Source organism: Lichenostomus cassidix, chromosome 2 (assembly GCF_008360975.1).
Source record: "Lichenostomus cassidix isolate B80296 chromosome 2, HeHo_3.0, whole genome shotgun sequence".
Taxonomy (NCBI): domain Eukaryota; kingdom Metazoa; phylum Chordata; class Aves; order Passeriformes; family Meliphagidae; genus Lichenostomus; species Lichenostomus cassidix.
The window spans coordinates 142,720,618-142,746,399 of record NC_139482.1 but is presented as its reverse complement, the minus strand read 5'-3'; the positions used below and the strand labels follow the sequence as shown (position 1 = coordinate 142,746,399).

Below are 25,782 nucleotides of genomic sequence, written 5' to 3'. Positions count from 1 at the left end.
ACTTCCTTTGCCTTGTCCCACTCCTGTCCTTGCAGCTTCGCTTCCCTGTGGGCTCAGTCACCAGTTAGCAGAAAGCTGTGCAGATGCCACTAACCTTGTGCTAATACCGAGTGCTACTTTCAGCATTGTGAAATGTTAGCAACAGCCAGAGCATTTTTACCACACTCCTTTAATTTCTTTGCTCAGCTGCTGTGAATGCAGCTTTGGATGCATCATGCTAAGGTCACTTGTTGTCAGAGCCCTGGATATGGCCAGAGTCCCACGCTGGGGCCTGGATCCACCCACCATTTCCTCGGTGAGATAGGAGCCCCCAAGACACTTGTTTCCTCTTCCCAGCTGTGGTTTGCTTTCCTCTTCTGTAATTGTGTTGCTGTTAACAGGGCTGCAGTAAAAACCAGTTGCTGAATTATTCACCTCACTAGAATAACTCTCAGGTGATTTGGTTCTTTGCAGACTATTTTTCAGCTCACATTCTGGCATCATTTTCATTCGCAGCATGACCCACGCAAACAGGTTTATTGGTGCAAGTTAAAGTGTGCTGTAGACTGGTGGGGTAATGTGTTTGAGGGAGGGGAGAACAACAAGAGCTTTCACCTCTCTCTCCACTTCCCTGGGAACTGCTGTGCTAGGCCCTGTGCCCACTGCCAGAGTCAAACTCCTGGGAGTGAATGTTCTTCCATCGCTAGCATATCCAGAGGAATCAGAGGTCACTTGGAAATCAAAATTAAACAATGCCTTAGTGCAGCTTTGAAAAGTTTACTCAAAGGGCTGGCGTTGCTCCAGTGCAGTTAAACTGGTGACCTCCCTCCCGTAACAGCACAAGAGAGGGCTCTGGTTTGGCTGTCAGCAGTCACTGGTGGCTGCAGAGCTTCACCCTGGGTGGCAGGGCTGGATTCATTCTCCTTGCACCATGCTCCCAGCCAGAGCATGCAGGGTGCAAAAACAGGGAGGGCTGGACTGCGTCAGGCACGCTGCTGCCCAGGAGCCTCTGGCAGGGATTGACTAGAGGCTTGTGAAGTGCCCAGGCTGCTTCAGGCAAGGAGCAGGGACCATCCCCAAATGGGAAAAGCCAAAGAAGAGCTGGAGTTAGCTGGTTTCCCTGGGTTGCCCTTCCTCTGACCTACCCCGTGGAGGGAGAACTGGAGGCTGTCTCTGCAGGCCTCATCCAGCAGCATGCTCCTGGCACTGGACAGCTGCTGGCATCGGGACAGTTATGTGATGGATGATTTATGTTCTCCCCAACTCAGTGTCTTGCCAGAGACACAGGGACAGAATGTGATGGGGATTATCTCTGTGGTCTGCAAGCTCCAGGGACGATTTGGGCTTCCATGGTGCTGAGTCTGGACTAGTCAACAAAACTCATAGATAAAAAATAGGAGCCCAGTTCCCAGGACTCTTCTGGCAATCCCAGAACTGAGGAGGAAAGATGCTCCTGCCTGTGAATCCTAACTCTTGCTGAAGGATTCACTGATGACCAAATACCCTCTTCTGTGCTTTAGCAGGTCTGTCAGGCATCCTGCTTACATTGAGGCATTTAGAAATATTTACTGTGCATGTTAGTATTCTCTTGTCAGTGCACTCTGAGTATCATAGATATCACTGGCAATGGTCTACAGCAATCCATCAAATGTGAATGAGGAAGCCATTCCCATCTCTATTTAAGGCTTTGGACCATGTTCCTTTCCCAGGATTACTGCCTTGAAAGGAGATAGTTTCAGTAGTGCCTCCAAGTTGCAAATCTTATACCAGGACTTCTTGTGCTGAGGATCCACAGCTTATACATCCTGGTTACTGATGTTACTATAATTGCATTTATGAGCAAAACCTGCTTTAGGTCCACTTGCACCTGTTCTAGATCTGCTGCTACCCCCTTATATGCCTGGACATAACATGAATCACAACACCTCTAAAATACATTTGTTCATTGAGGTATGAATACATCCAGGACCTGTAGCTGCTGTTTATACGAAAAAAAAAAATCAGTCTTTTAAACTTGTTGAGGTTCTGTTTGGTCTGTCATCTTTTTCTTAAAAAGTAAACTACCTGATGTGAGAAGCAGTTGGTGGAGGTACACCAAACTCTTGTTCCCCAGGTGGGAAAACGCCACCTGGGTGGCAACTATGCCACCCCACACGCTCTTGCACAGGGCTCCCTCGAGATCACGTAGCTGGGACAGGACCAGTAAATTCTTCCCCCTGCAGACTCCTGCAGATGCCAGTCAGTTTGAGGAAGCAAGAAAAGAGAGCAGTGGCCCAGAAGGATACTATGTTTGAGTGAGCATGTAGAAAAGGACTGATCCTGATAGCCTTGCGTGCCTGCTAATCCCACTGGCAGGCTGGAGCACTTATCCAGAGCCCTTGGAGAGGGCCATCTGATCCAAGGCCACCATACAGATCATGGCCTATCAGCACATAGCCCAGTGCTGTGTGGGTTTGGAGCTGTTCCTGGGCAGTTTTCATAGAGCTGAATACAGTTATTTGCATGTTGCACAGTGTTTGCACTTTTCCTCTTCCTCTTATCTCTGTTGGGCTCTGCTGTACGTGTGTCTGCGAGGGAAGTCGCGTTCTCAGTCAGTGCCCAAATTGGTGTAACTTCCCCTGGACAGTGCCTCCCAGAACTGCAGCCCTGTCTGCACCAGCCCTGCTGGGGAAGGGGAAGGGCAGAGGCTGCTCTGCAGGGAGATTTTGGTGAGGAACTTCCCCTGCGTTTGTTCTCCTCCCCTACTTCCTCATGCATGAGATGATCCGAGTCCTCATGCTCCCCCTGTCATGTGACAATCACCAGCTGGGGTTTCTGCAACAGGGGATGCTCATGTCCACTCGAGAGGAGCTGTGGGCTTCCTGTGAAATCCCCCTGTGGAATAATAGCACACGTGCCATCTACATTACTGTGCATGTGTCCAGCATGCCTCAGCCTCTCACAGCCCTGCTGCTGGGGGAGCTTTGGGGTGCAGTTAGAGGTGTCCTTGGTTCTAAGGGAAACCAGAGCCAGCCCCTGCTGGCCCTGCCTGCTGGGGTTCAGCACAGGGAGCAGATCCCCTTTCACTCCCCTCTGCTGGGTGCTGCACCATCTGCTCAAGTACAGGAGGACAAGAGGAAGGTGAGCCATGTTTCTGCCCACAGTGCACCACCTGCAGCCATGGCAGTGCTCCCCAAGCCTTGGTCCAAGGGCAGGAGGTGGTAGTTCACACTCAACTCAGACCCACCAACTTGCCAAGCTGGTCTTTCTTCTGTTGCTCTGTATCTGCCTTACCCTCTTCTGCAGGATGAAGCCCAGACCAACATCCAGGCTTTGCTGTGTTCCCTTAAGGTTTGACCTACTCATTATCTGTCAGGCACTTGTGGGTGTGTACTAAATATTTGTTTAGATCATCTTTCTCATAGTGTGCTGAGTAGTTTCTGAGCTGAAAGAGCAGCCAGAGCATTGGCCTGGGAACAAATTAAGCTACCCCCTCTTGGTATGTTTTTGCTTTGTTTTGTTTTATTTCGTACACTGTTTTGTTGGGCTCCAGTCCTACTGCAAATTTCACTGACATCAGTAAAACACTGACAATTTCCCCAGTGGAGCTCAGCAGTATCAGAACTCTTTGGAGATGAAAGCATATCCGATTGTGTGAAAGACATATTTTCAGAGGTCACTGAAATTTGGTCCCTTATCCCTAAGCCTCCTTTTGCCCTAGACACTAATATTGCAAGTGCAATAGGTGAATTTAGGTTCCAGCCCCATGAGATGATACACTAGTTAATACAGAGAACTTTAGAAATTGTCCTTCCTCTCTCTGATGTCATTTTTATCCCTTGAGTGTACAGAGATTAAAAGATAGTTGATGAGCATACTAAACATTCATTGCACATTTCTCTTCCAGTATCCAGCTGACCTCAAATCAAGAATGAAATGAATTTGCATTTGTTTCTAAAAGTATCTTATTTTGTGAATCAAAATGTCAACACATTTGAAAATGGTCCCACATGAGACATTTGTATCTCTTGGAGTTTAAATTGCTGGATCAATGTCCCATTAACGCTAAGGGTGTTTAAAGGACAAATTCTCTGCCTACTGCAGTGAAAATTTACCCTGAGGTATGACATTTCACCTGCCACTGAGTATAAAATTGTTGAATATAATGGACCGGAATAGCAAGATTTGCACATGCTGGTAACAAAAGTGGGTGAGCAGCAGATCCCATTACAGAAACCTTCCTCTTTTTTTGCTCCTCCTTTTTCAGCCATTAAAACTTGCATGCTCTTTGCAATTTATATTACTGCACTATTCAGAAGCCTGTGCCTGAATTTGCGCACAGTTTAGCATGTAACATATGAGTGGATAAAGAGAGCCCTGAAGAGCTTCTACTCAAAAAGTGCAAGAAAATGAGAGCACCAGGGTACATCCAAGGTCTTGTAGCACAAAGCCTGGCACCAGCTTCTCCAGTTCCTGCGCTGGACCACAGAGCTCTGAGCCCCATCACATGCTCTCCTGGTGGCAGCTCTGCTGATGGACAGGGCTTTGCCACAACTTGTCTCTGCCCTCAGCGTGGCTCTGAACTGAGGGAGCAGCAGGACAGTTGGCAAGTCTCGACCCCCTCCTCCTCAAATGAAATATGAAGACAACTGGGCCAAGCTATCAGCAAACTAAAGCACTGCAAATAATCTGAACACAGGGGCTGGTGAAGCTGAGCCTGAGGCGAGGCATGTTTACCCGAGGAAGTGCCAACATAACCCAGGAGAACATGCCATAAAATTGCACCATACTGTCCCTCCCTTGCGCTGTCACGGAAACCAGATGCCAGGATGGAAAAGCACCAGGAGATGAATAAAAAAGCTTCAAGTGCCAGAGAGCCCTGCTCAGCCCTACCTTCTGCTGCAGGCCATCTATGCTTCCCAGCATTCCCTGGTCTCCTGCCAATTCCCATCAACAGCTGTGGTTTGTGGTTGTAATGCTCAGCATTTGTCTCCTCTTTCTCCTAGCCGACCTGCCCAAAAGCTGGGTGTGCAGCATGTAGCAGTTCAAGAGTCCCAGGACTCCCAGAACTGGCCTCTAAGCATGAAATCAAATCCTTCTTTACTCCTGTATCTTCCCCAAGGCCTGAGACGTCGCGACTGTGTGTTTGCAAGGCTTCTGGGCCCTTCAGATGGTGTTTATGTGGAAAGGTTATGTAACATAGTGCTTTATAATATATCATTTTTCTTCTTTTAAAGAACAAGAAAGTGCCAGCAGTAAATCTAAAGCTGGAGTGCCAGCCCAAAAGCAGCCTTCATACTGCATTTGGCAGATGAAATATTTCTTCATTCCACCATGCTTATTCCCAGTTTCTGTGTCTATGTGTTGCTGTTGAGGCTGCAGCTTGGGTAGGAGTGGCTCCAAGATGTTAGCAAGTGTCTGTTAGGAATCCCACACCCTGTTTCAGGAGGCCCCAGAAGTTCATTAGATGTTTAATAGCTTCCAGTCACTGCTGTGCTGAATGGACCTGAACTGGTGACCGAGGGGGGAAAGGTTCTCTCACACATTTACAAACCCTGAGGCATCTGTTCCCCAGACACAAATTTGTCTAATTCTCCTAAACCACTGATGATCTGCCCTGAAATGATACTCCCATTCCCTTAGGAAATCCCTTGGGTTGATATCAAGTAGATAGTTATTTTTGGATTCTTTCCCAGAGAGAGTTCACTGTATTGCTCTGAACCCTACACACCAAATAAATATATCATCCTACTGTAGTAAAGGTCCAAAAAGTTTTATTGAAGGGGAAACAGATTATTAATAATTAAGGGTAGTTCACTGTATTGGTTTTGAGCCAACTAAAGCTAACAGAGCTTTTTTTTTAATAGCAGAGATAAAAGTGTAGGATATTGAGACTGAATTGATTGCAGCATTTAATGCAACATAAAGTCAGTTAATGAATTGCAAGGGTTAACTCTGCAATAAAGTGAAACATGAAGCTCACAAGCAATGTATTAAGCATTTTTCAAGATTAGCAAAAGCAAACAAACAAACAAAACAACAAAACCCCATTTTTGACTAGTAAATGCCTGTATTTTTTTTCCCAAAGGAGAAACTCCTATGGCCAATATTTTTATTTCTTTTATCCTAAAGCTCTGGGTGCTTATATGTATGTGTGTGCTTCTCCCTTAACACCTTCCAGAATAAAATAAAGCCTTTACAAGAAGGTGATCAGGGATTAATTCTAACAAAATTCTCCCACAGCTGTGTGTGATATTCCCATGGCAGGAATGGACAATAGCTTAGAGAGAACAGGCTTTGACAAATACTTTTGTAAGAAAGGCTCTAAATGAGGAGACTTCCAGACTGCTATGTGTTTGGACCACTCCATGTTGTTTATTGTCTATCAATTACAGTTTCTTAATTTAAAGGTATATTTTTTACTTCTCTGCAATAACAGAAGAATATGGCATTGAAGAGAGAAAATAGAATCACTAAGTGATTAGCTGTACTAATGAGGATGAGGTAGGTTTTGAAATGTTCTGCACTGAACAATTTAAATGCTTATTGCAGAATAAACCTGCAGCCATTCCTTCTCACTGACAACCATTATATTGTAATGTCCCTTTGCAGCCTTTCCCAAACCATCCACTTCTTCTGAAACGTTTGTCCAAGTCTCAGTATGAGTTGAGGTCTTTTTCTCCACCGTGGTCTCCTTACTCTCTGCCTTATTTCTTGCCATCTTATTTCTAGCCATTCAGTCTTCCAATGGGCACACGTGCCCCTCTGCCATCTGGCCACATTCAAGTCCTGAGTGCAGCCCCCTCTGCACTAAACCCAAGCTTGTCACACTTAGCTGCAGAACCTTTCACAAGCTTAGGGGCAGAGTCTGTCATCCGAGCAGCAGCGTGTAGTGCCTTAGGACAGAAGTGACCCCATTAAAACCATTTAGAAGCTGCACACTTATGACTGGCTCACTGCCCTTATGCTTCTCCTTGCTCTCACATGGTTCCCCAGGCCCTCTCAGATCCCTGTTTAAGCTGGTCTTCTTTAAGCAAACCACAGAAATATTGTATTCTCTACATCTGCCCCTACCAGCCTTTTAAAGTAAAATTCAACTGATAAACAATTAAGATTAAAATAATAATGGGAACATAATGGCAACATGAAGGAGCAGGTATTATTTGTCTTTTCTTAGAAGAGAATATAATTGAAAAATAGAGTCCTGTGAACAGTGTAACTAATGAATTGTAATTTTCTCCTGATTTGCATTCTGTGTGCTCTGCATTTCCCACTGGATCTTTCTCAGTGAGAAACTTCTGGACTCCTCCCTGTTTCTAGCTCTCCCCTTCCCTGCTATGTTCCCAGTGCTTCTACTGCAATTCCCCCAGTCTGTCTCTTACCCAGCCAGGCAGGAGATGACCCAAGCAAGCTAACTGGGCAGTACACACATGCTGTTGAGAGTCCAGCACCATAAACCAGATTTCCAGGGGAGTGCAGGCTACACGTCCTGGGATGGGAAGAATGGCTACCTGTCATAGGCCAAGGGCTCACAGGCAAGCTAAAAAACAACTCTGAGTGATCAGCCTCGCTGCAAAACACATCCTAGAGACACTCTACTGTTCCAGCTTTCACACCCAGGTTAGCTGGTTTAGGACTAGCTTGGTGGTAGACAGCCAATGTGTGCAGCAGATCTCAGTATTTGTGTTTTCCTCTCATCTGTGACATAGTCTGCAAGCTGCTTGGAGCACGAATTGCACCAGTGTTTTTGTAAGGCATTGTACAAATATTTCCAACTTAGTGTTTTACTTACGAAGTTACTGAAATTTAATGGTATCACTTTAGGCACTTAAAGATTATCAGAATGGGAGGCACCACTGCCAGGCTGCAGAGTCTTCTTACTTAATGCGATACAAGAAGTCTGAGATCAGAAACATGGTCTAAGCTTCAGAATTACAGACTAGCACCTCACAAGAGAAGACTATTTTGTTTATTTCCACCTTTTAGCTTGCTCTGAGACAGGAATAATTTAGAACCAGGAGAATATGACCACATATTTAAAAAGATGGTTTGTGATGCAATCCTGCAGAGGCAGTGTGGTCATAGGGAAAAGCTGTCTAGTCTGATCATTAACATAATAGGCACCTAAGCTGAGACTCCAGGAACCCAGATGTCTCAGATGGGACTGGATCCAGATTAGTATAAACTGGCACAGAATGTTTCCCAGCTTGTGCGTGGGGTTTATCAGCTGGACATAAAAAATATTATCTTTTAATCAATTAGGAAAACTCAGCATAAGTTTAAGTAATTACAATGTACAATACCAGCTTTACTCTCTTTTCTTGCTAACTGAATATTAAACAGCTGTATCTGGTGCTAGATTTAGCCCTAGGTGTCATAATCCTACTCAGGAAAAAGGAAGAAAAAGACGTCTGGTGTGCAGTGTTACAGTTGCTCAGCAAAGGAAGTGTTTAAGTTCGTGCCTAAATGCTTTGTTTCATGGCAGCCTTCATCCGCACCCAGTCTGTCCCTCACAGATTACAGCACGGGAAAGTCCTGGCTTTCCATTTCCTCTGATAGCAAACTTGTTCTTACATTCAGCAATTTGGTACACTAAAATGATTTTAATGTCTGCTGCTCTTTGGAGCATATTGATGGCATTGCAAGAAGGCAGCAGTATAAATGGGATACAACAGATGACTGCATCAAAACAGCATGATTTTAAAGAGGTAGATGTAGTTGGTGAGCTAGTAAGTAAATCATAGTCTATTTTTTTACTCATTCTTCAGTAGCCTTGTGCTCAATATCACTTAGATCACACACAAAGATAAATTTGGTTTATAGAAGTTCAAGTGAATGCTGAAAAACCAGTGGAGGTTTTGTTTGACTAAATGGAATTCTAATCTTCAGATGGGAATAAATAGTCAGGTCCTTTCAAAAAGAACTAGTGGTGCAAGGGCAGAACAGTGGCAACAGTGACACTGCAGTCCTGTGAGGTGCTGAGTACCCTCAGTTTGCAGTTGTGCCACTGGAGGTGAAGGAACACATCCTATGGGATGCAGCCTGAGAGGCTTGTCCTTGCTTGTGTCTTGCCCAGTTTTGCCTAACACAATTATTTTGAGAAGTCCATGTTTGCTCACTGAATTTTGAAATTGTCTCCTGAGACTGATACTGTGCAGAGCCCTTCCCTGAGGTGCTTTAATTAAGTTACCTATTTCCCCAAGAGAAGATTGCAACTTCCCCTGTGATGTGAAGAGGAAACTAAGTACAGCTGTACCAAAGGAAACAACAGCTGAGGCAGTGAAATGGTCTCTTGACAATGTCCCTTGGTAACACCTAGACACAGCCCAGAAATCACTTATGATCCAAATGCTATTCCTTGTAATAACAAATTAATTAAGCACTTTGAGGGAAAAGGAAAAAAGAAACAACAACCCAGCAATAAACAAAAACCCTGCAATGATTACATCACTACAAAGGATGTGATCAAAGTAAAATACCCATCTCATGTTCATGAGGTAGGCAGAAATCTCAATTAAATCAATGAGTATTTGTTTCCATCAGGGCAGCACAACTGTGTTTGGTCAAGAAAAACCCCAAATCAAACCAAAACAAAAAACTGGGTTCTCTTCCAGGGAGTAATGAGACAGTCTAGCCCTCTTGGATATTGCCTTCCCTGTTCTCTGAAACATTGATTCTGCCCATTAAGTGGAATATTTTTATGCTGCTGATTGATCTGAAACATTTTGTGGGGAAGATAAAAAAAAGAAAATACAATGTTTGTGAGAAAGTTCCAGTTCACATATATGTTTTATTTCCTCCTGTGGTCCTGGTGGTTTACTTTGCTTAATAAACTGCCTTGGCTGGGGCTAATGGGAGGTCAAGTAAAACTCTGCCACTCTACATCACCCGATTTGCAGCTTCCTCTGACTTGGTGAAGACCTTACTTAAAGGCACTGACTACTACCCAGAGTGAATAAATACAGTGGCATTTAGGAGTTTTGCTGGAGAAAGGAGCCTCTCATGTGAGCAAAGGTGATGGCCCAGCACCTGCTGAGGTGATCGTAGCTTTTCCACCACACTGAGCACACCTCTGCAGAAGAGTAGGTGTATCTGGGGCTTTTCTTCCACTGAGTCCTGTAAGTTCAGAAGCGCAGTCTGTGGCCATGACCTCCTAAACTTGGTAATGCTGGATTATCTCAGTTGCTTAGCAGGTCTCTTCCCTTGCCTGTTTGCCACCAGTGTAGGTTCACCACTGCAACTACTCAAAGTACTTGTCAGTGCAATGGTGTCCATGCAGTGATCACTGAAGATATTTTGTATTTCACAAACTTTTATAAGCAGCTTAAAGATCTCAGAGTCTAATACTGTGTGTTCTGCTCTATTCTGTTGCAGGTCTACTACTCTAATTTATCTTTCTATTTTCCAGTAGAGATAAAACATGATTAAAATAGCTGCAGTTCCTCTTTCCACCTTCCCCTATGCTTACTGGTCTGTAATCTTCTTCTAATGCAGGCTTAACACCTGACATTTTCTCTTTATTCCTCCTTTTGCTTCCCTGTCTCATATAAACCAGCTGTATTTTGAGGCAAGGCAGCAAAATGTGAAAAGAAAAAAGAGCTTTATATTGTAAAATCCCAATTAATCTTGATCACAGTCCAACTGGCATGGCACTAAACCCTCCTGTGTCATTTGACTTAAAGAAGTGTTCATTAACTGAGAGCGTTCTGTGTGTTTTAGCTGGACACCCCCCACGAAGAGGCCATGCTGATCATTTGTAGGGAGCAACTGCATCACCAGATGAGCAAACTTGGAAATAATCTTGGATTTTGTAATGGCAGAAGAGGAGATGACTGATGTAATTAGTCACGTGAAGTGACTGGGGCATAGAATGAGGAGATGACAGGATTTCACTGGGTCTGTCAGGGTAAAAAGATTGAACTCCTCAAGCATCTCAGTTTTCCCACTTGCCACCTAAATATCAAAGTTACCTTTTTATTTTTTGTTGGAGAAAAAAATTCTGAGATTGTGAGTGCCTGTCTCCATAGAAGTATAAAATATTGTAACTGTTTGGCATGACAGTATCTGGAAGCACTTCAGGAATCCTTATGAGCATCCAGTGATTTGACCTTGGCTTTTTGTTTTGTCTGTGCTTCTGGAAATTTATGTAGATCGTTCATATTTTGTTACAACTGTTTATATTCTGAAGAGCGACATTTATATCAGAGGATTTGTAGTAGCCAAAATGAAAGCCCTAAAGGACTCTGTGGCATGAATGTGACTGCTTCTGTATTCCCTCGACTACAACCGTGGCACTTGAGAATGTGGGGAAATCTGGGCGGGGGGGGAAAAACCTGACATTAGTTTGAACTGAAAGATGCTGTGAACCACAACAGTGTAACAAGGGAGCCCTGAAAAGCTGCCTTTTTTCCATTCTTGACATTTTCCATAAGAAATTTCTTCTCTTTAACCATCTTTTAAAAAGAATAATCTTTGGCCATAGGATGTTTACTTTCTATTTTCATCCATGTAATGGAAGAGCTATTGCCGCCCTCCCCCACCCCCAGAACAAACAAGGCTGCTGTCAGTGGTCAGGGTGCTCTATTATCCCCTCTGAGTACACATGGCACAGGGTGATGGTCACTTCTTTTTCCCTTTGGACTGTCTCCCCTAGACTACCATTAGGCTGAAAAGCAGCCCAAGTATCCTAAGAGTGCATGGCACCTAAGGGCAAGTTTGCTCCTGTGGCTTTATTTATCCATCTGGCCATCCATATATAAAATAAAGTCATCTTTTGTCACTTGTATATACACATATATATACAATACATATACATCCAATATTACATTTGGAGCTTATTAACATTTTCATTATGAAAATGCTCTGTTTTCTTTCTTGTCAGATATACCTACTTGGCACCAACACTCTTACTAACACAACCATCCGCAGGCATTTAGCAGCATAGGAGCAGTTATGTTCTGTTACCACTCTTTTACTTTATGATACTGACAAATATAATCTTTAATTTTGTTTTGTTGTTGTGGTTGTTTTGGGGGTTTGTTTTTTTGTGGGGTGGTGGATTTTAATATTTATTGCAGTGATAGCCTAGTAAAATAATTTTGCATTCAGAAGAAGCAATTAAGAAATTAAAAGTGAAGGCAGAACTAATGGAAAATTGCTGGGTTTTTTAGTCATGCAGCATTTTCCACAGTGTTCAATAATTTTTTATGCTTCACTTATTATGGGGGATGTGGATGTCTTAGTGTGCAGCTGCTGTTAAAGCATCAGTGATGCTCAGGGTCTGGGCATTCTTGTATTTCTGCAAGATGTGAGATCTAAATCAAAGGTATCATACAATTTTGGAGAACCCTAAGGAGTATATATTATTATAAACCTGCTCATGGTTTCAGTAGGAAATTTTCTTTGTTTAACCCTACCTTGCTAAGCCCTGAGTGCTTTATAATGTTATGAGCAACAAAAATTGTTCATCCCTAAGGCTAGTTGTGTGTAGTTCTTTAGTTCTGTGTAGCAGGACAAAGTTCTATAGCATGACAGGTGAGACTCCTGGATTTCTATAAAGCCGATATGGTAACGAGTCCAACATTAACTCAAGAGCATGATTCAGCTTCCCTTGAATTCAGTTCAGTGGGACCTGGATCACCTCCTGCCTGGCACACAGACTTTTAAAACTCTGTGGACTTTAGAGAAGATAAGGATGTGGTAGTGACCTGCCTCGTCTCAGGAAGGAGTGTGCATCGATTCACACCTCAAAATTTGAATCCACTGCAAAAAATCCTTTCTGTAGCAGAAGTGAAAAGCCGTGTCAAACATTCATTCAGCCACTTACACAAATCACACACAGGCAGAACTGGGACTTTTGTCATTCTGCCCAAGGTGCTTCTGTGAAAATCTTTTTTCATATCTTTTTGGACATCTCTGCTCTGGAAGCTCGTCTCAGAGCCTCCAGAGCTTGCCTGAGCACTCCCCTTTCCCTGCTTAGGTGAAGGCAGTGGGCAGATACGTGGTGCACCAGCCCTGTTTTGCCTGACTACCCAAGGACCAAAATTCAAGTGTGGTGATTTTTTTTGAGTTCACCAAACAGGTTTTGCAGCCGAACTATATTCACAAATGGCCTCCTTCAAATTCCAGGATACTCTTTTAGCTAGAATACTTTAAAGTTATTATAGTCAATCCATATATCTCGAATCCTAAAAAGTTAAAGATGAACTAAATTTATCAGATTAGGTCAACATATATGTAGGTATGAAAATAAAAAGAGAAATACATTGACATATTAATAAATCCCTGAGATATTTTCCATTTTTGTGCTTTTTCGGTGGGCTTGGGGGCACCTGATATTCACTAATATTTGGCAGTTATCACACTACTATCAGGCTTCTGAAGATGAACTAGTAGAATTGGTTAGATTTTGAGGTGGTTGGTTTGTCTCTTTCAGATTGAGAAATACCCTTAGATTGCAGCTGTACTGATAATGTTTTAGTATTCAAGGATGCAAGTTTTGTCCTGGCAGTGTCTGCATGCTACTGCCTGGCTGTCCTGCTCTGTCTCTGAACTGCTGCCAGTGCAGCTTCACTGAACGCACTGTGACCTTCCCTTGGTGTCAGAACAGCTCAGTGTGAAGGCCAGGTGAGACTTCATGGCAAAATTTAGAAAAGCATTGTCTAGATTCCAGGTTACTTTAAGAAAAAAAAACCACCCAAAAAACAACAACAAAACCAAGGTAAAACAAAAACAGCAGAACTTTTAATTCTTTCTTTCTCTGTAAAGTCTATGTGGAATTTTACTAAGGCAGCAAGCCCTAAAACAAGGTATTTGTGCAATCCCTCTGCTTTGGTGAATTTATCCACAGCAGGAGAGGCAGTTTAGGGTGTGCATTGTCCCTGTGGGAGGATATCAAAATCCAGGGTGTGATATGGAAAGTGAAACCTTCATAAATCACAGAATCACAGAATATGCTGAGTTGGAAGGACCCACCAACTCCTGGCCCTGCACAGAAGGCACGTAATTAAGTCCATGGAACATTCTTAAAATATGTTTTTGTGTTTAGAGTCATTTTGAATCGTTTATGCTGGAAAAGACCTTTCAGATCATTGAGTCCATCCATAATCCCATAGCAAAGTCACCACTAGACCACATCCCCAAGTGCAACATCTACATGTCTTTTAAACACCTCCAGTGATGGTGACTCCACCACTTTTATGGGCAGCCTGTTCCAATGCTTGACAGCCCCTTCTATGAGGAATTTTTTTCCTAATATCTAATCTAAACCTTCCCTGGTGCAACTTGAGGCCATTTCCTCTTGTCCTGTCTCTTCTTACCCAGGAGAGGAGACCAGCCCCACTACCTACAGCCTCCTTTCAGGGAGTTGGAAAAAGCAGTAAGGTGCCCTCTGAGGCTCCTTTTCTCCAGGGTAAACAACCACATAACCCCATGTGGTTTTTTGTGGGTTTTAAACAAATTTTGCATGTCTTTTGCGTTTTCGAGGAGACTGAGGTGAAAAGCATTCCAGGATCACTGAGCTCAGTGGTACAGGGCTCTGGAAACGCTCACTGAGGCATGGAACTTTCCACTTTTTTCTTTTTTTTTTTTTTTTAATTTATTTCTGCTTTGATCTTACAACACGATCCACCTGGGAAGACATTCCTGAGCAGCTTTCAGCCAGCAGCCCTGCTTTTCCCAGAGGAGCACCCCATCTCCCTTCCCAACCTGGCTTTGCCAGCTGCAGACCCTGAAAACCCCCGAGCCAGGCCTTAAAACAGCACCAGGATCTCACAGCTGGTTCAAGGGCCGATCACTGATGTTGATCGAGTGCCGTTAATGAGCTGTTCCCGGCGGCAGCGGGAACACGCTGCCCCTTTAAGGGGGTTCCCGCACTCGCCGCCTCGCCCGCCCGCCTCTGTTTCGCTCCCCCGCCCCTGCCCGAGACACTGGGAGTCGAAGCAGGTGCATGCGCAGTGCGCTGGCGGCCCGGCGCGCTTGCGCAGTCACCTGCTGCTGGCCGCCCCCCCGGTACATCCGGGTCAGCGCACGCCCGCCCGCACGGCCGGTGCCCGCGGTGCTGTGCGGCCGCTCCCCCCCCCCGCTCCCCCCTCCCCGCGCGCGCTGCCGACACCCGCGCGCGCTCCCGGCGCGCTCCCGACACCCGCGCGCGCCGCTCCGTCGCTGCTCCGGCCGAGCGGGGGAGGCGCGGCTCCGGCTCCGCTCCCGATCCCGATCCCGGTGCCGCTCCGGATCCCGGTCCCGCATCGCCGCGCGCGGGGCGGCTCGGTGAGTGCCGGCGGCGCGGAGGGCGGGAGGGGCCGGGCGGGGCGTTCGCCGCTGCATCGCCCGCGTTCCCTCGGCGCCGGCGGCGCGACCCCCGCCCCGTTCCCGCGGGGCCCCCGTTCCCCGCCCGGCTCCAGCTGTTGCTCTCGCCGCTCCCCCGGCGCTCCGCAACTTCTCCCGTCCCGCCGCCGCTTCCCCCCTGCTCGGCGAGGAGGGGCCCCGGGGCGCGGGGGAAGCGGCGGCCGCTGCTCGCTCGCCGGGGGAACCACGCGGGTCACCGGGGACCGGCCGCCCTGCCCTGCGCTCCCCCGGCGCTCCGGGGCTCCTTCCCGCTGCCGCGGGCACGGGCTCTGGTTCGCGCCCGGTGCGAGTGCGGGCGGCTCTCCCGGGATGCAGGTAGTGCCGCGGGATGCGGGATGGAGTGACAGTGTTAATGGATAACGGGAGCAGCGGGAGGAGGAGACCTCTCCAAGGGGCATCTGCCGTCTTTCGGAGTGTGGCTGAACATGCGGCGGGTTAAGCGGAATACAGGGATCGTTGCAAATTTGTCATGGCTAGGGTGTATCCTGCAGGTTTGTGTGCAGCGCTGTGATGCTGGGACTGTCATTCCAGGTGGGGTTAAGGTGAATTTGGAATCTGTACCAGGAGAGTGTTGTTTCTAACCTATTCATTACATAGCCGATAAAATCAAATTTTATTGTATTGTAATTTTCTCCCGTGTAATTCGAGAATAAGGACGCTTGCAACTTAATTTAGTTTTGTTAGTTTTTAATCTGTTGTCATATCTCGCTTAGTAATAAAATACAAGAACTTTCTTCACAGAAGCATTTCAGATCCCGAGGAAATCAAGAGACAATGTACTGTGAAGGTTTTTGAAGTTTTTTTTCGTTACCTGTTCCATAGCATCAGCATCCTGGATCGAAATGTCAGCAACAGTGTGACAACTGTCATACTGCTGTGATAATGAAGTCTTACTAGCATGTAAAATCTGCTATTCTGAGTTTCTGGTAACATAGTGTGGAAATAGAAGTGTACTATGTACTATTGTACTATATACATGTACAATGCATGTAATGTTAGTCCTCAAACCAGTAAAACATTTTCTAGATTAATATGATAATCTGGGTTCTTATTACTGTTTCTAATAGTAAAAATTGCAAAGTCTCTTTTGCTCAAATTCTTTCTCCATGGATTGACACAGAGTCTTCTTTCTTTGTGCTCTGACTGCTTGGACTTTAAATAGAGCTTTTAGTTAATGAGCATTTTCTGTTGTAGGTTGTGGCAGATATGGTGTTGGACAGTAAATAGCCTGAGATTGCTGTTGTTGAGGTTGGAACATAGATTCGAACTTAAAAGGTTCCCCCTGACAAATACCTTTGTTCAGCAAGGTGTGTTGTTTTGCAGAATGTATCTTCAGTTTCTTGTGTGGCAAGCTTAACAGCAAAATCATAAACCACATGAATAAGATACTGCTGTTACATGAAGTTGGATTGTTTCTTCCCTGGCATACAGAGAGTGATCTATTGTTGAAACAGAAGCTTTGAGTAGGAGAGAAGATAGCTTTTTATCCCAGTCAGGCTGTCAGATTTGTTATTGCATATATTAGCTGTCTGAGAGCAGGGGCTGCAGAAAGAAGTGATCCTAGGATCTGTTTTAAAATATCCCTGTCAAGAAGTACCACGGTTGTATGAAAGTAAGGAATGAGTTTGATCCCATCTGTTATACAACTTCCATTTGTCATCAGGTGCTCTAGATTTTCTTCCTTGTTTGCAGTTTAGCTGGGGCCACCTGAGGGGACAGATTATAGAAGAGATTGTCTTCCGAAAGTCTCTGCCTCTTCCTGTGAAACCTTCCCTGCACTGGCTGTGGAAACCTGGTGTCAGCCAGTTCTCTTCTTGCATACAAAACTGTCCTGTCTCTTTCTGTGAGTTTTGTGTGAGTCTTAATCTCTTGATAAGGAGAAAAAAGGAATCCATTTTTATTGTGTCTATCAGTTGTTATATATATTTGCAGAGTAACTAATTGAATGCAATAGTTTAAGGACACTTATGTGGGGACCTTAAGGTGTCTGTCACCAGACCTCTAACAGTCCTTACTAAACACTTGGAATTAGTACTGTAAAGAGACAGAAGGGTGGGGAATATTTGTAGTGCAAACTACTGAATTATTGAGTAATACAGTAACAGAAATGGTCTCTGTCTTTTGGAAAAACATATGTTGGGGCCAGTTTGGATTTCTGCAGCTGCTTTGGCATGGTAAACATAAATGCAGATTATTTTTCCCCTTGCTGTGTATCTTGGAGAATACAGACACACAAACAGCCTGCAGTCCCCTTTTTCTTGTAGCTGCCTGCCAGCTGGGGGCATAGATGGAACCAACACATATCTTGATGTAGTTGAGACAGGCAAAATTAAAGGTTGTGTGCAAGGAGTTGGATTTGTTTTTTAAGCAGGTTTGTGTGCGTCTGTTGTAGTTCATGTGGTTGGTGGTTTTTAGGAAGTAATGGCACTAGTGTTAGTCAGGGTTGTCACCTTTGCCTGTCCTTCCTAAAGGCTGGTTCTCTTCAATTATGCCAAGAGTTTCTGTTATTGATGTAAATGGGCCTAAGTTGAGAATAATGACTCCTGTTCGTTAAGGTAATATTAACTACCCTGAAGTATATTATAAATCAATTTTGAGACGTTCATTGTAAAAATGTTTGAAAATACATCTTCAAGGCTGAAATATTTTGTGTGTTGTCAAATTGCATCTCATGGATTATCAGCTGTCAAGCAAATGTGCTACAGGCAAGGCATGCAGCTCATGTGAATATATGTGCTGAATCCACACAAGGCTTGAATGTCAGTGCCAGCTCCTGTGCTTAGAAACAGGATGCAGAGAGTCATCCTGGTGGTCATTTTGGTCCAACTGAATCCCTCCAGTCTATCAACATGGCTTCAGAGGTGATGAGAACAGGGGGACTGGGGATACGAAGGCAACTGTGCTTGGATTAGAAAGAGTTAAGCACTGGGGACCCTGAAGCATTGGCGCTGCTTACTAGCTGTGGCACCTGAAATACATGCCTCAGTTAGGCAGGGTAAGAACTATTTCAAATAATTTTCCAGCTGTAAATGATGGCCACTTGCACGTACCATTTGATGTCTTCTACACTCCCATTCCTTTGTATAGATCAAGAGCACTTCTAAATAAATGGATGGTGCTCTTGGATACCTCTTAAGTTTTTCTTTATTATTAATCTATGGACATACAAACTTTCCTTAGGAGTATCAGTATTTTCTTCCTTATGATCATGGAGAATTTAACACCTCTACCCATTGTAGAGAAATCTGCATTTCTTTTCATGTTTATGAAGAGAGGGACTTATTTGATTGCCTTTAATTTCAGGATCTCTTATAAAATCACCTCAGTTTCCCCCCATCTGTGATTCAGGAATGTTCTCTCGAGTGCCACAAGTTGGCTGCTGCAGCTGGCAGAGTGTTTCCAACTGTCTAAAATTTGCTGAGAGTAATAGGCTCTTACATAGGCGCTGTTTTACATTTGCAGTTCCAGTGCTTGCTGGGGATACGTGTATTGCAATCATATAAACAGCAGAGCTTAACAAAAACCAACAACAAACAATGAGCACTTTCAGAATTGACTAGGTAAAGCTGAAAGTATTTTTAGTTGCAGCACTTTCTCCTGTGTTCCCCATCCCCTGTGGTTTTAATTGCATTCTGCTTTTTAGAAGCATTTTGTCCTCTCTGTCACGTGAAAGCCTGATGTACAGAGAATACCTCCACTGTGGAAACAGTGAAATTAGTTACAGGCAAAGCATAATTGAAAGGTGCAGGGAAAATGGTGCATTCTTTGGCCTTTCACTCATGATCATTTGAATTTCAGGATAGTTGTAAGACAGTCCTGGTTGTGAGGTAAGGGCTGACCCTGTCCTGCTCAGTCTGTTTATGTGGGTAATGAACTCAGATCTGTTGTTACAACCTTTGTTGTCTGGTTATGGTGCCCTCTTCATTTACTGTTGCTATTGAATACGGTGATATTGATGAAATATTTGGTAATTTATTTCTGGTTAACTGACAATGTTGATGCCGTCCATGAAATTGATTTGTAATAAGATTTTTGGTACCAGACTTATTATCTTTGAATGTTCTTTAGCATTGCTTTTTCAGCACCTAGAAAAAGAATTTTAATGTTTCTAGTACCTAAACAAGTGTTGACTAATTTGTGTGTCTTGGGAAAGCCTGTTTTTTGCCTTATTTGCACTAACCTAAAGTTTTGATGCTGCATTTGGGGAATGGTATGTGACTGAGCAAACCTGCTATTTTTTCTTCTACTGCATGAAATCATTGTGGGACTGTAGGAAAAATTGGGGACTAAATATCTCTGAAACAAAGAGATTAGTTTTGTACACTTGAAGATTGTACATAAGTACAGTTTCCTCTAACGGTGTTTGTATGGGAGGATATATTTTTATTCTTTACTCATGTTCAGTGAAAATTCTGTATGGTTTGTGGTCTTGATTACTAAGTGTTGGACTGATTGTCTGGCTTATATCTACAGCACTTGGGATTCCCAGGTGGTCTCTGTGCAAAGCAGTGTGATGGGGTCTGGGACAGCTTAGCGTGTGAGATTTGAGTGTATTCAGTTTGGTGTGGCTGTAGCTACAAAAATAGCGTGCCTTGCAAAACAGGCCTTCTGTCTGCCACCCACACCAAAACCTAAAGCTTGATCCTGTAGGCAGTTAATACATTTATCTGCAAGGCTGATTCCATCAGCAAATGCTTTACCTGAAATTGGTGTCCACCAGGCAAAAAAAAAAACCCCAAAAAACCTTATATTGATAATCACTTTATGTGTAAGAAAGTGCAGCAGAACACTGTCCTAGATACATTTTTAAAAGCACTTTTTACTCCAGACTACAGGGCTTAAATGTTCCCCAGTAGCAGGAGGCTGTTCTGTGAGCAAATTCTGTTTAACTGGCGTAGTTCAAAAGACTCTTAAATTCAGCCATGAGGCAATTCTGGTTCTCCTTCAGTACTAGATGATTAAATTAAATGGAGTGTTAGCGTGAGTAACTTTTTCTGTTGTACTACACAAGGTAATAGATGAGTTCCTAGGAGCCCAACTTGTAAATTAGATGACTGGAAAGCCCCGTTTCTGTGTCTAGTGGCTGTAGCAGATCTAACTTTTGAAGTTATTCAACTAATTGTGTATTCTTCCAGTCAGGTGTGGCACTGGATGATGGCTTGTTCTTTTTGTTATAGCAGTCTTGAGGGTAACATTCTCACAGAAATGGATTTCTTGCCTTTCTGTGTTGCACAACAAAGGTGATTGTTTCAGCCTCTAATGTACAAATCAGTTTGACCCTCTACCGAATAAAAAACAACAAAACAAGACAGTTTTCTGAATTCTAGCGTTGCTATCCTGAGGAGAAGAAAAAAGCTGTAAGAATTCTAAGAAATACGTTCATAGCAGGTTATTTGGGTTTTGGTTTTAGGTTTTTTTTTTTTAAACAAAACTTTCCTGTTTAGTGTCCTTGAAAGTGAAAATTCTCAGGCAAAGTGCATTTTGGGCATGAAAAGCCTGATTATTTCTTGTTGTATTTGCACCTTTTATGTGCTGAGACATATGGTTATTTGAAACTGTTCCCTTCAAAGGTGGAAGTGAAATATGTAACCACCAGACTTCATGAGGCTTCATCTCAAAGATAAAATTGCTGACCTTTTATATAAATGAAGATCATACAGACAAGAGAGAGCATTGTGTAAGGATTGCTTATGGAAGCAGTTAATTGATTGGGAGTTTAGATTTCCTGCTTGTGTGTAGAAGCTCTATGTGGGGAGATGTGGATTTGTCAGCTGAACAGACAATTGAATTGTAATGATGGTTTTGAAATTTTTTGCTATGGCTACTTTGCTTGTTCCCATGTATAACTGGCTAAAGTCATGTTCTCCTGAGCACTAAAACAGTAAATGCTTTACCTGTTCTTACCTTTGCATCTCGGAGTTCAGAGCTGAATTAATTTCTTAGCAGGAGTAGAGAATAGCATAATCTAGTTGATATGTCCAACCTTGAAGTTTGGAGGGCAATCCTACAAGAACTTTCAACTATCCTAACAAAGCCCAAGTTGTTTTCTTATCTCTTCTGAGGTTTCCGGTTTCAGCAGTGTTCAAAGCTGTTATGGGGAAACTCTCCACTATTCTGTAACTCTGGCTTCTTAATAAACGTGGGGTAGAATTGGGTCCTGGTAGGGAACTCACTGTAGGTGTGACTGGCAGTACAGTCTAGTAAATAGCAGTGTAAGAGAATATTGATTAAGACCTAATATTTTGAGTGTGACATAATATTGATGTTAATATTGTGTCAGGTTTTCAAAGGAATTTCAGTCAAACTACTTCTGTAACTGCCAAAAATGAAGCTTGGGAACAGATGTTGTAATGGGAATCTTAAAGTTTGACAGCTCTTCAAATAACTCTAGCATGTCTCAGCTTTAGAGCAGAGTGTTTTTGCAGGTCTGATGCCTCTTGCTTTGCATTTTTCCCTGTTCCTAGTCCAGAATGGGCCTCAGTTTGACCCCATTACAGTCCTATGAAAACTCATGCTCTAATAAACATGTATCCAGGCAGGCAGCATGGGAGAAGAAATGGGTTTGGATGGAGAGGACAGCTGAGGTGAGGAGAGATGGCAATTAACTAGGAGGAGGAGCAACTTGCTTTGAGTTGAAAGCAGGGAAGAATATTAATTAGAATCTGGGACTGAGTTAGGCCCTGGTTGATGATAAACTAGCAGAGAGTTTGAGTTATGAGCTTGCTGGCTGTGTGGAAGATATTGGTCAGTACTGAGGAAGTGTGTAGGAATGATGCTGCCTCTCGCCCAGCATCTTGGGGTCATCCAGGAAAATGGGGACTTGCTGGACAAAGAAAATACATAAAAAAGAGCTGATGGACAGGGAAAGGTGGACAGGAGGAGTAACAGCAGAAGCTAGGATTTTCTAAAGAAGGCAGATAGGTCTGTTGGACAAGGAACTTGTGATGGTAAAAGCAGAGAAAATCTGTAAGGAAGGGACTACAGGAGAAACAAATAATAGAGTTTTGTCCATTGCCATTAGTAGCCAATGTGTCTTCGCCACTTTAGCTTAATGTGTATCTCTGAGTGGCAAAAACTGGTGTAGTGAGCAAATGGTTGTTTCTGGTCATGTGATGTACGAGGATGAATTGTTTGGGCTCATCTCCAGGTTGAGAGTTTATATCACCAGGCTGCAAAGCAGTGCTCAAAAGTCCAGAAGTTGCAGAAAGCAAGCAACATTAATACATAATTGTAGGCCATTTCTTTCCCTTGCTTCATCCCCAAGTGTCTGGTGCTAGTTTAGTCAACATAGTGCTCAATAGTATGTCTTCATTGCTTTAGACTGTACCATGCTCTTGGTAGATTGCTCCAGAGATGCAGTTAATTTCCTCATGGGTAGGCTGGTACTGCTCTCTGTAAAGTTATTTATTATCAGAATGGTCTAGCGAGATGAGGAAGTAATTTGCTTCCTATTTTACACAAGGAGCAAAGGCACGGAGAAGTTCAGTTAGTTTTGCATGGTTAGAAATGACTATAATCTGACTCTTTTAGACTGGTTTACATATTGCAGCCACATCCCCGTAGAACTTGCTACTTTACTGTTGCTACTTTTCCCTTTTAATAAGGAATTTTAACTTCACGCTTGTTTCCTGTGTTTGTAGTCTCTTTGGGCATGTAGCTGCCCTAATCGAACTGGAGAGCGAGGCAGTGCTCCAAGTGGTGCTGGTTATTGCAGCAGCAGCACATGGCCATTCAAAAAGGCAAAGTTGTTTCTAGTTTGTTCTTCTGTAACTATGTTTCTTGCTCAGAAATGAGGAAGTGTTAATTCCGGCATTGTGTGACTCTGAAGAACTTGTGCTCTGGTGTTAGTAGCTCCTTTAAACATTTGGTAGTGATGCATTCTTTCGCTGTGTATTCACACAGCTTTGGGGCCAAACCGGCACATCTTGTCAAAAGATACCTACTTGGTGTTTAAATGTTATGGAGAAGTTGAAGTGGTGCTGCAGCCTTATTAACAGAATTGTGGGCAATGAATTCCTTTCTCTGCTTTTTGGTGAAGGACAGAGAAATGAGCTGGTTTTTATTTTTCAGGTGGGAGTCTCTCAATCGTCCGCATTGCTGAGTTTATCTGTTTAATTTGACAGGCAGTTCTGTCCTGCTGTCACCACTGGACCCATAGGTTCTCTCTGTTTTGTAGACCCTTGTGGCTTCTTGAATTTCTCTGTATAAATGAAACTGTATCAACCAAGGTAAGAATTATAAATCCGCTGTTTCTTCTGTCAGTAGAAGGAATGGTAAAAAACCTTTTGCTACCTTCTTGGGTTTTTGATGGTTTGTGTGTGTGTGTGTTTTCTTAATTTTCTTTATTTTTTATTTTAAATAATGCTGATCACTCAGTTTTTCTTGGAAGAGAAATGTTATTAATTAAGTTTATTCTGGTTAGAAAAGTATATAGTTTTGATTTTGGTTTTTTTTTTTAAAGGGGAAAGTGTTTATTCCTGGGTAAAGAAAAGACCAGTAGCCTCTGAGGATGGAGCTGTGGTGTTTTGCCTTTTCTTACCAGACCTACTGTGTTGGCTTATCTTCAGTTAATGTTTGGCTGATCAGCTTTGCAGCTCAGAGCTGCAAAACACTTCAAAATCTACAAAAACTCTGCAAAATCTACAAACACTTCTGCTGTAGATTAAATTTGGTGGAAACTTGCTTTCTCTTGAATGTGTGGCATTCACTGGTAGCAAATCTCTCTTCAGTCTTAAGGTAGAAACCTTTCTCCCCTGTTAGAGAAGGGAATGATCATAGGAGTGCTTTTGGTCTAAAAAATCAGTCTGGGTTTCTGAGAAGCACAGCTGGCTTCTGATGTGATATTGGGAATGTGACAAACATTGGTGTTCAAACCTGAAGTACTTTCATGTGGAAAAGGACACATAAAGATTTTAAACACTTGAAACCGCAGGTGCTGTTTCTGGCCTTATGCAGGCTTTTTGTGTGTTTAGTTACATGATCAGTCAGCTCTGCCCACCTTTACCTCTGTGGGTGGATTTATTCAATATAAGTCTCTTCAGTTCAAGTAGGAATTGTAGTGACACTTTATAAAAGAATACGCACTGCAACATGCTGAAGCATAGCTACGTGTGGGTGAGTCAGGAGAGAGCTGGAGTAGCAGCACTAAAAAGAAAAGGAAGTACAATCATGATAAAACTTTATTTTAAAAGGGGAAAAAAGCAACTAACCCAACAAAAAAAAGGGAAATCAAAAGCCATCTGTCTCCAGAGGATGGGACATAATAAAGTGATATAGTTTGTGTCTTGGTTGCTCTCCATGTGTATAGATTTTTGTGTATGTACATATCTTTAAAACCCCACATACACCCCTGTGCTTGGTGTCTGCACACTCTGCAGGTAGTCAGCTGGATTGTGTCCCAAGACAGTACTCAAGCAGGGTAGTTTGTATCCAAAGCAAATTTGAGCTGATGTAGAACCCAGGTGTACTCTTAGGAAACTCATAATTTAATTGTTGGCCAAAATACCTCAGTGATTTTTGAGCCCCTATTTTGGTATACGAGTGATATAGCCTTTGCTTATGCTGATATTCCATCTGTTGAGGGCAGATCCTCCCTGCCAGGGGACAGATATGCACACACTCCCTCATCAGGGCACTCACTGTGTGTTGCTGACAGTTGTCAGGAAATAAAAAATGCTGTGTGTAATAAAGTTCGATTTCTCACAATTGTTGGGTTTACAACACTGCCAGAATGATTCAGTACTGCATAATTTTGTGTTTTTGATGTATATGCAATAGCTTCAGTGAAGGAACTAAAAATCACTAAGTTCCAGTAATTTGTGTTTAGCTTCCACAGTTACATAGCTTTTACTTCCTCAGAGAACATGTCATCTTTGGTCTTAGTATTTAGCGTGTTTAAAAAAAATGTTGAAAGTCAAACGCTTTCTTTAAAATGAAAAGCACAATTGTTGCGCTTAGAAATGGTCTATTTCCTGGTTCTGAATCAGTGTTTGAAAAAATAAAAAGGCCCCAAAAAAACCAACTAAGTACATTCATTTGGTAAAATGTTGTTCTCTGCAAAAGGATTGGTGTTTTGTTTTTGTCGTGTTGTAAATGAGCACAAATTTCATTTCACAGTTCAAGATATTTCTTAATAACTTAATCATAAGAAAGATAAGCTGTTTTAGGTTGGTACTTCAGTGTATCTCTTTCCAAGGACAGTGTTCAATCTTATGCTACAGCTTTTTGGAAGTCCAGAGACGGAAAAAAATTGAAGACAGTGAGTGAAAGCCTTTTTTAGATATGTCTGAGCAGTCATCATAGTACTTTATAAACACCCTAATTCTTTGAAGTACTTGCCATTAGGTGTAGATTTTTTTTGCTTGATTTAAAGCTCGTTGATTTAAGGTATTCTTTTTTTCCCCTTGCCTTAGGCAGTCCCATAGTATGGATTTCTACACTTCATCTGCTGCCCTTCACTGAAGGAGGGCACCTCGTAAA

General features: G+C 43.2%; 1 protein-coding gene across 7 annotated transcripts in view; it reads left to right on the top strand.

Annotated features, from left to right (window-relative positions):
* CYRIB (CYFIP related Rac1 interactor B) overlaps positions 1-25,782 on the top strand; it is a 96,463-nt gene that overhangs the window by 5,862 nt on the left and 64,819 nt on the right. For 4 of the 7 annotated variants that reach the window (XM_085053577.1, XM_085053574.1, XM_085053579.1 and 1 more), the window contains exon 1: positions 15,079-15,225. The exons of the other annotated variants lie outside the window; for them this stretch is intronic. The gene's annotated coding sequence lies outside the window, so the exon portion shown is untranslated. Of the gene's footprint in view, positions 1-15,078; positions 15,226-25,782 lie in introns of those variants that run through there. 7 annotated transcript variants of the gene reach the window in all.